Source organism: Camelus dromedarius, chromosome 8 (genome assembly GCF_036321535.1).
Source record: "Camelus dromedarius isolate mCamDro1 chromosome 8, mCamDro1.pat, whole genome shotgun sequence".
Lineage (NCBI taxonomy): Eukaryota > Metazoa > Chordata > Mammalia > Artiodactyla > Camelidae > Camelus > Camelus dromedarius.
This window is the reverse complement of record NC_087443.1, coordinates 4,223,951-4,242,193: the sequence shown is the minus strand read 5'-3', so window position 1 is coordinate 4,242,193 and position 18,243 is coordinate 4,223,951. Positions and strand designations below refer to the sequence as shown.

At 39.1% G+C, this 18,243-nt stretch overlaps 1 protein-coding gene across 1 annotated transcript in view; it reads right to left on the bottom strand.

The window, feature by feature from the left end:
• Positions 1 to 18,243, bottom strand: part of FMN2 (formin 2) — a 285,581-nt gene that overhangs the window by 22,863 nt on the left and 244,475 nt on the right. The window lies entirely within an intron of this gene.

Below are 18,243 nucleotides of genomic sequence, written 5' to 3'. Positions count from 1 at the left end.
CCAAACATTTTGTATTCAACCAAACTGATTTTCAAGTATAAGGGGCATAGGAAAACTGTATACAGTATGAAAGAATTCAAGAAATATTACTGAAATGATCAGTTATTGAAGAGTCTACTAGAGAATGAGCTTCAAAAAGTAAAGAAGGCACAAGAGACACTGATGGAAGGATTGGCAAATCAAGATTCTCAACGTGAGAAAGAATAAAGAATGTTGAATCTTACAGTTAAGAACTCTGCCTTGAATTAGAATGGGAAGTAATAGTAGGAACTAACAATGTATTTTAATTCTAACTGTCCAATGCTAATTCAGTAGCAATAAATAATACTAGAACCCAGATTGTGATCGCCAAAGACCATTCTAAACAACCCAGTTGGAGAAATGGCTCAGTCCAGGTCTGGGATTAAAAAATGTATGAAATGAACCTAGAGTATCTAATCCAAGAAGCTAACAAGGAAGGTCACGTCAAAAAACTGAGAGGTTAACTCAAAGATGGAACACTTTGTGTATCAGCAAAAATAATAACTACAAAGGAGTGAAACACATCAAAATATGTTTAATTCAATCAGCTTATTACAGTGCTTAAAAAAGATTTGGTCACTGTTGGGGGAAGCTAGAGAACCACCTCGTTTTGAAAACTGGAAAACCAAGGGAAAGAATCATTCATTTCCTGTATGAATATTCTATTGAAATGCCAAGTGAGGAAAAGATTTTCTTTAAAAAAGGCATTTCACTTAATAACTGAGAAAAGTGACAAAATGTCACCATTTTCCAATTCCTTAAAAGTTAAAGTATCTAGATATTGACTGTCAAAGGCTGGTAATATTACAAAAAGAGAAAACCAAGCATGATACACTTCCCCTTGGTAGAACACACTGCAATCTACAAGGTAATTTTGCCATATTCAGACCTGCAACTGATTGAGCATCTAGAGCTAATTATCAGCCTGCAAGAAATACGGGGAGAGGATCATGTTAACCTGCACCAACAGGACAAAATCGGGGAAATCCAGACTTCATGTTTATGTCCCCCAAATTTGTATGTGAAAGCTCTTATCCTCAATGTAATAGTGGTGGGACCTTTTGGAGATAACCAAGTTTAGATGAGGTCATGAGGGTGGAGCTCCTATAATGACTTTTATATATATATATATACACACACACATATATATATATATATAAAATGCTCTTATAAAAAGAGGAAGAAACCAGAGCCCTACTTTGTCCCTCCCTCTCCCCCTTTGGTAACCATAAGTTTATTTTCTATGTCCTTGAGTCTTTTTCTGTTTTGTATATAGATTCATTTGTATTATTTTTTAGATTCCACTTGTAAGTGATATCATACGGTATTTGCCTTTTTCTGTCTGACTTATTTCACTAAGTATAATATTCTCTAGGTTTATCCACGTTGCTGAAAATGGCAGTATTTTCATTCATTTAAAGGCTGAATTTTATATATATATATATATATAATATCACGACTGGATTTTTGAATTTTGTCAAATGCTTCTTCTACATCTGTTGAGGTGAACATGTGTTTTGTCTTTCCTTTTGTTAATGTGGTGTATCACATTGATTGATTTGTGTGTTGATCCATCCTTGCAATCCTAGAATGAATCCAATTTGATCATAGTGTAAGATTCTTTTTATGTAGTGTTGGATTTGGTTTGCTAACACTTCATTGAGGATTTTTGCATCTATATTCGTCAAAGATATTGGCCTGTAATTTTCTTTTTTTGCAGTGTCTTTGTCCGGCTTTAGTATCAGGATCACGGTTGCTTCAGAGAATGAATTTGGGAGTGTTCCCTCCTCTTCAATTTTCTGGAATTGTTTGAAAAGGATAAATATTAGTTCTTTGTAGTATGTTTGGTAGAATTCCCCAGTGAGGCTGCCCAGTCCTGGACTTTTGTTTACAGGGAGTTTTTTGTTTTTTGTTGTTTTAATTAGATTGACCTGTTCAAATTGTCTCTTTCTTCTTGACTCAGTCTTTGCAGTCTGTATGTTTCTTGAAACTTGTCCATTTCTTCAAGGTTGTCCAATTTGTTGGGACATAACTGTACCTAGTATTTTGTTACAATTTTTAAAATCTCTGGTACTGTTTGTTACTGCTCCACTTTCATTACTTTATTTGAGTCCTCTTTTTTTTATTGTGATATTAACTTTATTGCAGTATCTCCGATACGCCTGTCTCTCTTCCTTACTCTTAGCTTCTACACTCAACAATGGACAATCATTGGCCCCTTTTACCTTTTTTCCGGCTCCCTCTGTCTTCTTTTAAGGTTTCTTTCTAAGTGCTGTTTTTTTTTCTCTTTTCTTCTTGGTGACCCTGGATAGAAGTTTGATGATTTTGTTCATCTTTTCTTGATTTTTTCTATTTTTTGGATCTCTATTTTATTTAGTTTCTTTTTGATCTTTATTTTCTTCCTTCTGGTGACTTCAGTCTTTCTTTATTCTTTTTCTAACTTTTTTTGGTGGTAGGATACGTTGTTTGAGATTTTTTTTTGTTTCTTGAGGAAGGCCTGTATCACTATGAATTTCCCTCTTAGAACTGCTCTTGCTGTATCATAGATTTTCTAAGGTTGTGTTTTCATTTTCATTTGTCTCAAGGTATTTTCTGATTTCTTCTTTGATTTCATCATTGACCCATTGTTTTCTTTTTTACTGGCATGCAGTTTAGTCTCCATGTGTTCTTTTTCCATTTTTCTCTCTGTGGTTGATTTCTAGCTTCATACTGCTGTGATCAGAAAAGATGCTTGAAATAATTTTTATTCTCTTAAGTTTGTTGAGACTTGTTTTGTGACCTATTATGTTTTCTATTCTAGTGAATGTTCTATATGCACTTGAAAATAAAGTATATTCTGGTTTTTTTGGATGTAATGTCCCACACATATCAATTAAGTCCAACTGATTGCTGAAGCAAGTGAGGCCTGTGGCATCACAGAGGACCTATGCACCATCCATGTAGACATCCATGGTTCTGCTCACAAGCAGCCCAAGGTCCCATCACTTTCTCTGTTCTATTTGTCCCAGACCTAATGCAAGTCTGTGGTGTGGTGTGGAGTAGGATGGGGCTCGGGGTTGGGGCGTTGTAGCTAAAGGAACTGAGTGGCTGTGCTGCTGCCTGAGATCTGGGCTGCCTTGCAGACTTCTCCCCAGACCTACCTGCTAAGCTGTGGTATGGCGTGGGTGGAGCCAGAGCACTCTTGCTGGGAGATAAACCACTGCTACTCCAGAGCTCACTGACAATGGCTGTCACTGCCTGTCTGGACCACAGGCCAGGTGCCCCTGGGGTGTCTCTGCATAGCTAACTCTTGTCCTCTTCCAGGGCCTGTCTGCCCATAGCTGCTGAGCTGCTGTGCACTCCTGTGGCACCGTCCTATGTGCACGCTGACAATGTCTGCTCAGTTTGACCCATCACCCCCATGTGAGCACTGACAGTGGTCTTTGTGGTTCTGCCCAGATCACACCCCAGGTGCCCTAGTCTGTCTCTGCACAGCTAGACTGAGTTCTTGCCAAGATCTTGCACCAGGCTATGGTGTGGAGTGAGCAGGGCCAGGGCATTTGCCCCTTCAGATTGGGAACTGTGGTGAGGTGGCAGCCACCAGTGCAAGGCTCTCTCTGCCCTGACTGTTAGAAAGCCAGCACATGAGCACTGCTTGTGAGTAGAGTTGAGCCTTCTGCAGTCCTCAAACTGTCTCAGAAGATTTCGCATCAGACACACCGGCATGTCTCCTCCATGCAGGAACCCAGGACTCAGATGCCCAGATTGTGGCTCAACCTGGTCACTCCCCAGGGTGAGGGTCCACCCATGTGGACCTTCTCTTCCTTATAGGCCCTTCACAGGTGTGCAGGTCCTGTTCCAATGCCTTTTTTCCCATCCTACTCAGTACGTGGAGATCTTTGTTGTAGCTTTGGCTGTATGGGAGTTCTTCTGCCAGTTTCCAGCTAATTTTGTGTGACAGTTGTTCTGCATGTACATGTATTCTAGATGTATTTGTGGGTCAGGAGGTGAGCTCCACATCTTCCTACTCTGCCATCTTGATCTCTCCAAGATTGATATACTGACATGTTTTAATTTACATGAAGGTCCTTTGTTGTCTCGTATCTATGTGGGGTAAAGGAATGAGGGAAAGGAACTGAAATCATACAAAGTATGCTTTCTGACCACTATGGAATTAAACTAGAAGTCAATAATAGTAAAATTAGCAGGGAAATATCCAAGTCATTTCTTTTCCTTTTCTTCTAGTTTTATTGAGATAAGACTGAAAAACAGCACTGTATAAGTTTAAAGTGTACAGCATAGTGATTTGATTTACATATATTACAAAGTGATTACCCTAATAAGTATAGTGAACACCCATCATCTCATGTAGATACAAAATTAAATATAAAAAATATTTTTCCTTGTCATGAGAACTCTTAACTACTAACACATATTATACACAGTAGTGTTAATTATTTTTATCATGTTGTACATTACTTTCCTAGGGTTTATACCTTTTAACCACCCTCATCCAATTTCCCCTCCCTCCATCCCCCCCTGCCTTTGGTAACCACAAATCTGTTTTCTTTTTCTAGGAGTTTGTTTGTTTTTGGAGTATAATTGACTGACAACAGTATGTTAGTTCTTGTTACACAACACAGTCATTCAATATTTCTATATATATCAAAATGATCACCACCATAACTCTAGTTATGTCCTGTCACCACAGAAAGATATTACATCATTATTGACTATATTGCCCACACTCTACATTTCATACCTGTGACTCATTTATTTTGCAACTGGAAGTTTGTACCTCTTAATTGCCCTCACCTATTTCTTTCCACCCTCCAACCGTTCCCCTCTGGCAATCAGCTGTTTGTTCTCTGTATCTATGACTCTGCTTCTGTTTTGCTATGTTTGTATTTGTTTTTTAGACCCCACATGTAAGTGAAATCATACAGTGTTAGTATTTCTGTGTCTGACTTATTTCACTTATGTCCCCAGGGTGAGCTCCAGTTGCCTCCTGCCTTTTCAAGAAGTTCTCCAAGATCAGCAGGTAGGTTTGACCCAGTCTCCTTTCAAATTACTGTTTTATTTCCCACAGCCCTTTGGGTCTCCTGAAAGTAAGCCTCACTGGCCGTCAAAGCCAAATGTTTTGGGGCTCATCTTCTTGGTGCACGAGCCCCAGGCTGGGGAGCTCGAGGTGGGGCTTGGTTCCCTCACTCCTTGGGGAGAACCTCTGCAATTACAATTATCCTCCTGTTTGTGGGTCACCCACCCAGGGGTAGGGGTCTTGACTATTCTGTGTCTCTTCCCCTCCTACCTGTCTTGCTGTAGTTCCTTCTTTATATCTTTAGTTGTAGAAGGTTTTTTATGCTAGTCTTCCAGTTTTTTCTTATCAGTAGTTGTTCTGCAAATAGTTGCAATTTTGGTGTACCAATGGCAGGAAATATGCTCAGAGTCTTCCTACTCTGCCATCTTACCCAGATTCCAAAGTTTCCAAATCATTCCTAAATAATTCATAGGATCAAGAAAATGTCTCAAGGGAAATCAGAAAATATTTTGAACTAAAAGTATAAAATATCAAAATTTGTAGAGTGTAGTTAAAGCAGAACTTAGATGAAAATTTATAGCTTAAAATGTTCTTAGAAAAGAAGAAAGTTCTACTATCAAGAATATAAGATTGCACCTTAGGGAACTAAGGTAAATAATGCAATTTAACCCTAAAGGAAGCAGAAGAAAAGAAGATGAAAAAAAGGAAAACAACAGAAAAAAATCAGCAAAACCAAAAGATAATTTTTAGGAAAGGTCAATAAAATTTATTACCTATAAAAATAAGAGGAAAAAACACACAGTAGTAATATAAATCATGAAAAAAGGGTTATCACTAATCCCATGGACATTTAAAGGAATGTTATGAATAATTCTTTACCAACAATTTTGATAACTTAGATAAAATGAGTCAATTCTTTGAAAGACACCAACTACTAGAACTCTTGTAGAAGAAACAGATAATCTGAAGATAGCTACATCTATTAAAGAAGTTAAGTCAATATTAATACCCTTTCAAAAAAGAAACCACAAGGCCTAAATGGTTTCCCAACTGAATCCTACCAAACATTTATAGGAAAAAAATGAATCTCTTCTAGACAGTAGAAGCAGAAGAAAGAGTTCCTAACTCATTCTATGAGGCCAGTAATTGTCTAATACCAAAACAAGACAAAGACATTACAAGAAAAAAAATAAATAAAAAGCAAGGCCAATATATCTCTTGAGCATAGGTACAAAATTTCTCAACAAAATATTAGCAAATGAATTCAACATGAATAAAAGGAGTTATACATCATGACTAAATAAAGTTTATTTCCGTTATGCAAGGTGAGTTCAGTATTCAAATAAAAAATACCATTTACCACATCAACAAGATAAAGAAAAAAATATAATGACATTAACTGATGCAGGAAAAACATTTGACAAAATCTCATACCATGAGAAAAACTCTCAGCAAACTAAGATTTGAACTTCCTTGACTTGATAACAAACATCTACAAAAATTCCTACAATTAACACCATACTGCTGTTAAGAGACTGCTTTCCTCCTAAGAGTGGTAATAAGGCTTGGGTGTCTTCCCTTTAAGTTCTAATTCACACCATACTGGAAGTCACAGCTAACGCAATAAGACAAGAAAAGTAAATAAAAGGTATATAGATTGGGAAGGAAGAAATAAAACTGTCTTTATTTGAAGGTGAATATGACTATGTAGAAATGCCAAAGAGTCTACAAAATGATTCTTGGAATCAATAAACAAATATAGGAAGGTTGAAGGACACAGGTCAATATACAAAACTCAATTGCTTCCTTATACACCAGCGTTGAACAATTAAATTTTAAAATTAAAAAATATAATTTAGTATAGCACAAAAAACATGGAACACTAAGGTATAAATCTAACAATAGATATAAGATCTATGAAGAAAACTACAAAACTGATGAAAAAATCAAGATCTAAATAAATGAAGAGCTATTCTATGAACATGGATAGGAACAGACAATATTGTAAAGATTCCAGTTCTTCCCAACTTTATCTGATTGATGTAATCCTAATAAAAATCCTACCAAATTATTTTGTGGATATTGACAAACTGATTCTAAAGTTTACATGGAAAAGGCAAAAGACCTGGAATGGCCATCACAGTACTGAAGAAGAAAAACAAAACTGAAGCCCTCACACTACCGAATTTTCAGACTCACAATAAAGCTACCATAATTGGGACAGCATGGTATTAGAGAAATAGTAGACATATGCGTCAATGAAACAGAACAGAGTGTCCAGAAGTAGACTCACAAATACAGTTCACTGACGTTTGACAAAGGAACCAAGGCAGCTCAATGGAGAAATGACAGTCTTTTCAACAAACAGTTCTAGAACGACTGGATGTTTATTTGCAAAAAACAAACAAAAGGAGCTTAAACACCACAGACATTACATCTTACAGACACACAGACACACACAGGCACATACACAGATACCTATGTTGTTGATCAACAACATGTGGTGAGAAAAGTTATTTGAAGATGTTATATTATCTTGGGAAGGGGCAAAGATATTAAATAAATATTTGTTAATTTAAATATTTTTTAAAAAAGGGAAATAAAATGTATCATTTCTATTGCTTGACTCAGTCTAAGACTTTTGCTATCCAGGCTTCCTTCCATCCCTCTCCTCCATGGCAGTTGGACCCACATCCAAGTCTAACAGCTGTCCCAGTTTCCTCTGGCTCCCTTCCTGTTTCCCTCAATAAATCCAGCCTTGGTACCTGCCTTTTAGAGAACCTGAAATAACGTACGTGGAGCCAGAAGCAGCCTGGGAAAACAAGCTGTAAGATGACATCTGGGACAGATTCATTCATCACACCACTGCCACAGGTGGTACATGGGGCAACCCTGGCACACTGGAGGCCATGAACTGCTAAAGATATCACTAGGGGTGGCCTACAAAAAAGTCCTGGTGTGGGAATGTCCTTGCAGGTGTGATGATTCAGGCTACTGAAGGTACAGTGAGAACAATGCCACATAGACAGTGGACTTGGCTGACTAGCTAAGTCAGACTGACACCCCGCAGAGAGATGATGAAAGACCCTGGGCATTAATAGATAGTTAAAGACTACTAGGGGGCTCCTTAGTAGTTTGCAAAGAGGAAGTTATCTCCTGCAGTGAAAGAACAGAAACAGCTGAGCAATAAAAAGATCTAACAGCCATATTAGATCTCCTAAGACATTTAAGTGCACAGCCAAAGCACATCTGCTAAGCTAAACTTAGATCCCTGGCTGGGAAAACCTGGGATCCTGAAACAAGGGATGAAGACACCTGACATCTACAAAGATATCAGGGATCCAGCCAAAGACCCAGGAATCCAGCTCCACCCACCAGTAGGCAGGCATCAGCCTCGGAAGTCCCTGGGTCCTGGCCCTGCACATCAGTGAGCCAGCAGCCTCAGCAGAAGGCAGGGCCTGGAAATCAAAGGGACCAGTGGCCAGCCATGCCTACAAGATGAACCACAGTAGTCAGCCTGCCAAAACAGAAGGACCAATGCACCCACATAGGGCTCTATGAACATACAGCTCTGGTGTCTAGAGGGGAGTACACTGCTGGGACTTATGGAATATCTTCTTCTCCCAGGTGGGAAATGTAACCAACCTATCAGATACACAGAAATAAAAACAGCAAATTAGGCAAAATGAGGCAACAGAGGAGTATGTTCCACATGAAAGAACAAGATAAAACTCAAGAAGAAAAACTTCTAAGTGAAGTAGAGACAGGCAATCTACCTGATAAATAGATCAAGGTAATGATTGTAAAGATGATCAAGGAATTTGGGAGAAGACTGGATGAACAGAGTGAGAAGTTAGTTTTTAACAAAGAGTTAGAAGATATAAAGAACCACCAAACAGAGATAAAGAACATAATAACCAAGTTTCAAAGAGCAGACTCAATCAGTTAATTATTAGAGAAGTGAGAAAATGCAGAAATAAAGGGAAAACAATCAAACAAGAAAAGCAATAATAGCATGAACAACAATTCATCCATAAATCAGTCACAGGACCCTTAGTTCCTCCTCAAGGGCTATACATAATATCTTGATTTATATCCTTGAGTTGTTTTGCAGGAACTAAGACCTCCACCTATGTGGATGATGGTGATCACATGCTGACCATACACATGTAGATCTCTGACTACATGCCAGAAGCCAGAAGACTGATGAGAGATTCCTGAAACATCACTGTTACCTCATTACCAACCACCCAGAAGAATCTCCATGACATAGTCACATACCCTGCAACTCTTACCCCTAATGGGGCCTTTAACCCCTGCCTAAAGCCACTGAGGAAGTTCAGGTCCTTTGAGCGTAAGCTGTCTGTTCTCTTTGCTTGGCGCCCTGCCAATAAATGCTGCACGTTCCTTCACCACAACCAGGTGTCAGTAGACTGACTTTGCTGTGCTTTGGGTGAGGGGACCTAAGTTTGGTTTGGTAACAATGTGAGCTAAAACTTCATCTAACATTATGGCAAACTGATAGATAATGGCTAAACTAACAAATAATAACTAGTACAAGGCTATTATTGAGACATATGGCAGAAATGCTGGTATCTTTTTATACCTATACCTACAGGTTTTATATCAGCTAGCAGCAATCCTCTGTTTTTCTAATTTATGTACTATTATCTGGGAGACAGGCTATCTCATCCCTCACTCACTGTTCTATACATTTTATAATTAACATCACTAAATTTACTCTGCATCAAATGCTAAACATTATACTTGAAATAAGCTACCAAGTTCTGGACTTTGACATTTAGTTTTATTTTTGAATTAGTTTTTTAAAATTTTATCAAAATAGTACTAGAGTGGGTAGTTATTGGTGGTTACTGATTTTTTTAAAAAAATGTTTTAACATAAAACTACTTAGATATGCATTTCCTTAAATTCTCACTACATTTTGACCTTGAACTACATAATAGGTTATGAAAAAATTCCACTGTCTTGAATCAATATAATAATATTTAACAAATGCAGATTTAGCAAGCCAATAAAGACATTTATCACTATTTTAACCTTTTGTTACTTGTCCTCCTTATTATCTGGTAATTTCTATTAAAAGAGTACAATGCAAGATAATTTATGGAGTTATACAAGTATTTCAATGCTGAATACTTGTGTGTGTGTAAGTTATTGAGGAAGATAGGGAAGAGATTCTCTCCTCTTCCCAGGGGTGTTTATGAGGAAATTGGATGCCATAATCCATTAAAATAGAACTTCACATTTTTCTGTAAGCACTGTGTATGGAACGCACTTTTAACAGCGTGAAAATGTAAAATGTCCTATGCAAATATATACTCTAATTATAGAGGCTGCTTTTAACATGAGGTTGAAATTCTGAAAGCCTACTTCTGAGAACGTGGCTTAGCCACTTAAATAGCAGAGCTGATAAAACACGTATTTCAAGTAAGTTTGGGAGGTTTGGAATATTATCTTTATTTATCCTTATGTAACCAGGAACATATGGGATGTAACTAAAGAGAAAAAGGAAAGATGAGTTGCATGAGTTTTGAAAAAAATGAGACCTATATTTTTATATTCATAAGTAAGGATAGAAATTAAAGGTCTTTAACACAGACTTAAGAAATACATGTATCAACCTGTAACACATTCTTTCTCCTAAGACATCATTAGAACATCTGAGGGCTCGAGAGAAGAAAAAGCAGCTCAATTTTAAAGGACAGATTTTGGAGATACAAAGGGTTTTGATCTTTTTTCTTTTGGTTATACTAAGATGTTGAATCAGAAGTAATAATTTTCTGGTTATTTTTAATGGGCCTGTATTTCTCTAAATAAATGACTGCAAAGTACCTGTATTACCAATATGCAGCCGTGCTTTCAACTGTCACTGAGTGCTTGAAATAGAAATCAACTTTTAAAGAGTGAAGGCTAAGTTTCAGGTCATAAAAAAGAACGTGGGATATGACACTGTACTAGGTATTCACTCATGACACCATAGAATAAAACAAGAAAAAATACAGCGGTTACTGCAGTGTCTTCATCACGTCCTATATCTAGTTCTCCCTCTGTTTTCTATTAATTGAAATTATTTTCCAATCTACTGTGGCCTTTTCCATCTCTTACTGCTCTCCTTCTGGCAGTGAGTAACTCAGAGTCAAGAATTTTGTGGCCTACTTTCTCATACATTTTTTTAGACGAATTTTTAAAACCATGTCAAACATTCTCATTTTTAAAACTTGATTTCAATATCCTCAAAACAAAGAATTTTGATCAATTCATGATTTTTCCCCAGAAGGACTAATGATTTTTATAACTAAACAATGTAAAGATTACCAACAAAACTAAAAAGACTTCTTGAATTATTTTATAAGGATATATTTTTATAGCTTTAAAAATAATCTCGAGGCACTTTGGGAACAGTTTCAGTGGGTTACATAACATCCAATGAGGTTAGGCAACTTTCTGGAAGTAGCACACAGAATCTACACCTATTTGTGCTAATCTAGGGTTTTATGTGCCAATAATAACCTTACTCTTTCAAAAATCAGTATAGATGCGAATTTCCACACCACAGTGTTACCAGTGGGATTAAAATGTATTTTCAATGCAAACATGCTCATGTTTCTCAGTACGAGTCTCTGTGGCCAGGAACAGAAGCGTGACCTTGGTCTTATCCAGATGGGCAGATACTATTAGCAGAAAGAGGAGGCAGGAGAGGAGCTGGGAAAAACCATGAACCTTTGAAAGAAACTGCTGTTTGAAAAGTAAAAAAGTACATACTCTTTGGGAAAAAAGGCTTTGTTTATTGTATTTTTATTGCATGCTTAGCTACTGTGGCAAATATAGTATTGACTTTGTCACACTGACTTCCCACACAAACGGAGGAAAGCAAGATCAGAATAACTGATCAGCCTGCTACAGGCCCAGAGGTAGCTGCGTTCTTCCTCCCTGACACTGTGCAGACTTACAACTTCAGTGGTACCAGAATTCATGCAGTTATTTCCCTCCTCCAACACTGATTAAAAATTGGCCAGGTAAACGTAGTTTCTAATTTCTCCTGGTCTTAAGTCCATAATTATGTTGCCTGTCAGGACAAATGGTGAGCAAACCAGACCAAAAAATTCTTCATGCTACTCGTCATACAAATTTACCTATATCTGATGGACGCAACAGTGGTCAATGAAAAATGTGATGTGTTTTACGATGTAGAAGTTCTCACAAAGGGAAAAATTCAACTTATATTTATCTAAAATTCTTTCACAAATGTGCTTTCTTCCACTACTGTTTTTCATGTTTTATTACTAGTTGTTTCTGATTGCTTTTGCTATAATTTAAATTAAAAGGTGGGGGTTGGAAACTAGTATATTCAAGAATTTTTTAGAAATTGGTACTATGAGATGCACTACGTATACTTTTAAGTATACAGTCAGAACTTCATCCCATAATAATGCCCAAATAAAGCATATTAATGTATTAATTCCGTAAGTATGATTGTAATAATTGCTTCTCTATTCAACAGATTTACTACTGCCTTACTTGTAAGAAGATTAGTTACATTATAATCTTTTAATTGTCTTTAACTCCTGGGGAGGTAAAAAAAAAAAAAAGAATTTCATTCTGAAACATGTTTCAAAAATAATTTTATGTAAAAAATTTAGTAACATATAGATATATATGTCCTGTTGAAAACTATACGTATCTCTAAAACAAATGTTTTAGTCTGTAGGAGACGTCACAAACTTCCTAGAAAAATGAGATAGTCCTTTTAAAGTGGCAGAAGTGATATAAGCAAATTCCTTGGTTTTCCTTTACTCACAGAAGGTGTATCAAGTTAATTATACTTTTCTCAGCCTGATTTCCTTTACCTAGAAAGCATGTAAATTAACTGACAAAGGAAAATTATCTAATGTCATGTTTGCAATATAATTCACATTTTACTTTTAGTCATTTCTCTCTGCTTTATTGATGCCAGAATTAAATTCAGTGAAACTAAAGGGACTCATGGTTGTAACAAACTGTTTCTAAAGTCTGCTCTTTTTCTATTTCAAAAGTCAATTGCAGCATAAAATATGGTTTTTACCTGTGGAATAAAAAAGGGAAGAAATTCTAAGAAAAGTTTGAAGTTAGCCATAATTTACGAATAAGAACCTCCGAGTGTGAGAAGTCAATTTTATGACTCTTAGGCTCATTATTCTTTAAATTTATAATAAAGGAATGGCCATTTCTTAGACAAATCCAGAATTGCTACATTCTCAGCCTGTGAGCTGACACAGACACTGAGTGATTCTGTGGGAAAATAAAAACCATCATGTTTGGTCTGGTGATACTTTTTCACAGTTGAAGAAAGCTGAGGAGGCTGATTAGAAGTAAAATAAAGGCAGAGGTGGACATAAACACATTCACTGGGGATGCAGCCAACTGAGCAAGATTCTGCTGAAGACTGTCCTGTGATACAATGTGGCAGCTCTGCTCCGCCCAGGGAAATCACCTGAAGATGAGTACACGCTCATCTGACTTGTGTCTGGGTTTGGGGTGTAGTTCAAGACTCATCTGCTCAGTCGTCCTGCTTTCTGGGAGAACTGAGGAGTTCAGTCAAACTGTTTATCCCAAGTTATATATTTTTGTTCATGTGAATCAGGAGCTTGAAGTCCCACTTCTTAGATGGACAGCAAATATGAGTGAATAAACAGACAAAATTAGCACATGAAACTATTGTGCTAACAAATGGAATTAAAAAAAGATCTGTCTTGCTTTAAAACTTACTAACCATTGTTTCTTTTGAATATTTTTATTTAGTTAGGAAATCATAAAATGATCTGAAAAACACATAATAATCCGCTATAGAAAAGAATTCTAATTAATTTCTCAGTAAGAGTTCACTATCCATTTTAAATAGACTAAAACTCAAGACTTTTTGGGTTTTAAGGACTCAAACATAAAGACAAATGAGCATAAAATTCCCTTCAAAGCAAGACAGTGAGTTTGTGCAGTCTGCAACACACTGTCACGTGAACATGCCTTTCATGTTCATGTGAAAGGCCTCTTACTAGCCAGAGGAAGAGCGCTTGTCAGCCACACTTGAGGAAACCGCACGTTGCAAGGAACAAGGTGCTCCCTCCCTGCAACCCCAGAAGACAGAAGAAAGGCTGAGGAAGCCAGGCTGGGCCCTCTGTGTTTTCCCCAGCTGCAGTTCGGGATGGACCGTCAGGGCCCCAGCACCACGCTACCCTGGCCGCCTTCTTCACAGTAGCCTTGGTGAGCATGCGCAATGCCTAATGGCCTCAAAACATGTGGGAAAGTTCTCTTTCAATACAGAAAAGGTCCTCAAGACATTTATAGCCCAACTCAGCTATCACAGTTATCTGTAAATGACTCTTAAGTTCTAAAAATTAAAGCACATACATCTGCCACCAATTTGTCACTTGGTCTCCTGTGAGGTGGAAAGTAAAACTAAGTGTCTTAAGTTGTAATAACATCACTGAGATAGTAACAGAACCTCACAAGAAAATTCCTTTGCTTAGGATGCTTTCAATATGCTCACACAACCAAATTTCCCTGTGTATTTGCTGCCTCAAGGTCAAAGGGTAACAGAGGGCAGGAAAAGCATGAAGGTCAGCTTCGCTGTGATGATACATTGAAATTACAATGGAGTGATCACAGCTCAGGTGTCACAAAGGAAGTCCAGCAGCCACTGAGAATGTGGTCTCAGACAGATCTCTGCCGCACTGAGAACCTGAACTTTCTTTAAACTGTACCAGGTCCAAGGACACCACCAGCTGTATTCAGAACAGAACCTGCCAGCTGCAACCTTATAGTCTCAAAGTCTCCCCTTGTAACTACTCAGCCATTTCAGAACCCACAGATCTTGGCTTAACAAGCACCCTTACTTCTTGCCAGCTCCAATCCTAGTTCTTGACAAGCAATTTTAGTCACCTTGCAGGCTTTTTGCCTCCCCCATTTTGTAGTCTGGCCTGGTGGAACACAATTCAAATGCTTCTTTTATTTTTAGGGTTTTTTTTGTTGGGGGGAGAGAGGTAATTATGTTTATTTATTGATTTACTTTTTTAAGAGGAGGTACGGGGGATTGAACCCAGGACCTTGTTCATGCTAAGCATGCACCCTACCATTTTGAGCTATACCCTCCTCCCTCAAATGCTTCTTGAATCTGTGTTTCCTGGGCTGCAGGCCTAACAAACCCCAAATAGGTACCATTTTTATTTAGGTCTCTGGTTCTGAAATTTTGTTTAATAGCTGGTACTTAAATATTAAGACCACGTAGAACTGGCTTATAAACCATCTTACCCACAAAGTGGATTTCAGCTGGCTTAATAATAAGACCCACAGAACATAATAAACTATAATAAAGTAGAAATAAAAGAAGGGATGGAAGACTGAAAAGATATTAGAGCCTAGATTCCCTTCCCTCAGGGCCTTGCAGAGGCAACTCAAATATTTAGAGATCAAATAAAGAACAAGCGTGTGTGTGTTTCACTTTAACTTTCTTTTGGGGACGGGGTGGGGTGTGGTGGGGGGGACAGAGGGATTTTTGGACAAAGAGGAACTCCAAAGCCTGGGGCTTCAGGTCCCAAAGTTCACATAGGTAGAGAGGGCATTTGGTGATCCACTGTTGGGGGTGGGAGTGGGGTTTATAAAATGGCGAAGGCTTCACAGCTGAGGAGGAGAACTAAGACTCTGGAGCCTGGGGCCAACCCACTATTCCCTCAGCTCCGAGAGGAGCCGGCCGGCCCGGCAGGGCCAAACTCCCCCGCTCCCCGCCAGCCCGCTCACACGGTCTGAGGAGAAGCAGTGAATTCAGCTGATGCAGGCGCACATACTCTGTGGTCTTCCAGACTGCCAGGCGTGTGCGTGATTTTACTTGTAAGCCTGGTTTCCTAGGAGGTGCCCCCGGGTGAGAGCAGCTTATTCAGCCCGTGGGTGGTCAGAGGTTGCACTGAAGCCCCCCGCCCGGTGCCAAGGAGACATACTATTTGCTGACAGATCTGTCTGCAGCTCGGGGAGCGTTTTCGAGTCTGCGCCCTGGCCTGGTCTGACGGCTGGTGCGTGAGGGCAGCCGAGTCCACTGCTGCACAGCCTTCCCGACCCCCGGTGGCTGTGACCCCAGGGGGAGGTGTTTTGAAGGGGATTTTGAAAAACCTGTATGAGCCAGCTGTCCTACATACACACTTAACTCACAAGGTTTAACTATTCTGAGCTGATCTCTACCCTCTCACCATGTGGGTGCTGTTTATTTTACAGATAAGGACAGATTCAAAAGTTATGGCAAATCCCTGGAGCCACAGTGCCAGCCGTTTGGAGTAGGTGGGGTACACAGATCTGACACCAAAATCTATGCTCTGATGATGCCAGGCTGCCCGATACCAGATTCAGCAGAGACAGTGAAGAACACAAAATGAACAAAAAATACATGCCTGAGTCTGAAGTTTGACTCTAGTTTCTGCTTATACCACTGAACACCCTGTAACTTCTGATGTTAATAATGTGAAAATGACATAGCAATTAACATCTATCACTCACTCACTAAGTACTGAGCATCTGGCAAATATTATCTTACTGAATCCTGTTGGGGAGAAAACTTGCCACCCCAAATTCTCTCTTTGGCATATGGATTATTTCAAGCTGAAAACAGTAAATGACCAAAAGACTCAGGAACTCTTGTAACCAAGCAGGACCCTGTGGGGCCTTCCAAGGACAGACCCCTCTCCTATTATCTCTGAAGCACCCAGATGATAGTATCTTATGTATATTTCCTGAGTTTTTCAGATGCTAAAAACCACCAACAAAGGGAAGAAATTAGCTACTTGATGATCGAGAGCACATGTGTGGCTCCCAGATCTTCTGGCATGTGTAGGGGGTGATAATTTTGACCATCCTGTTCCCTCCACATCAACCAATCAGAGGACTGTGCATGAGCTGATCGCGTACCCTGCGACCTTCTCCCTGACCTGGCCTTTAAACATGCGTTGCTGAAACCCTCCGAGGAGTTCGGGATTTTCTTGGGCATGAGCCACCCTGTCCTCCTCGCCCAGCCCTGCAGTAAACTTTTCTCTGCTCCAAACTCCAATGTTTCAGTTTGGCCTCATGGTGTGTTGGGCACATGAACTTGCCTTTCTTAACACTCTAACATTCCCCCAACTGCCTAAAGAATTTAGATAGAGGCCTTGTTCCCAGAATGGAGCTTTCCCCAGAGATACGTGCAGGACTGTGGGCCAGGTTGGGGGGGGGGGGGGACTCCAGGCAGGGCGTCAGCATCAGTCTGCTCTGTGTCCCTGCCTCTGCTTGGCCCAGCAAACGCTGGTTTACCAAATGTGGCTTTTCTATCTTCATATGAATTGCCTTCCTCCCCCCTTTGATCCACACGCCTGTCCCCAATGTCCTCTTTTGTCTTCAGCTGAAGGTGAGAGTTTCAGTCATGTCGGCGAGATACTAAGTTTTCCTGGGTCTCCCTTATGTACACGTTATCAAACTTTTACGTGATTTTCTCCTGTTAATTAGTCTCACATCACTTTAATGCTTAGACCAACCAGAGAAACCCAGAAGGGTAGAGGAAAATGTCTTCTTCCCTAACAACTCTCCCCCACAAGAGAGGTGCTGTTGCCCTGGGGCTGTGGTCCGGGCCGCACGGCACAGAGCTCTCACAGGAGAGGCTGGGGTTCGTGGCCTCCCTGCAGAGCATTACCACTGACTGGTGCCCAGGTTATGCAGGGTTGCCACAGAAATGGTACAGAGACTTAATTCCTTCAGGATGTTTCATATTATCCATTATTCTTATCTGTCAATTTTGAATTTCAGAGATAATTGTTTAATTATACAAGATGGCTCTTTTACTAACAATTTTGTCATTAGCCAGCATGTCTTTCATAGAATTAACTGAAATTTGTTTGTTATAATTGAAGGTCTTGACCTCAATTTTTGCTTTCATAGAAACCAGCCAATTCTGTTTACCAATTTGCCTAGCACCATACAACTACTAAATATGTGATGTCTACTCCCAGGATATCCAGGATCTTGCCTAATAAAGTCATGGCAAAGAACATCTTTTATCCACATTTTCCCTCAAGAGTAATCAGGTTTCTTTAGCGACTGTGATGTTTAGTTTGATGTGTCAGCTTGGTTGGGCTATGGTAACTGGTTTGGGGTCAAACACTAGTCTAGATGTTGTGATGAAGGTATTTTTTAGA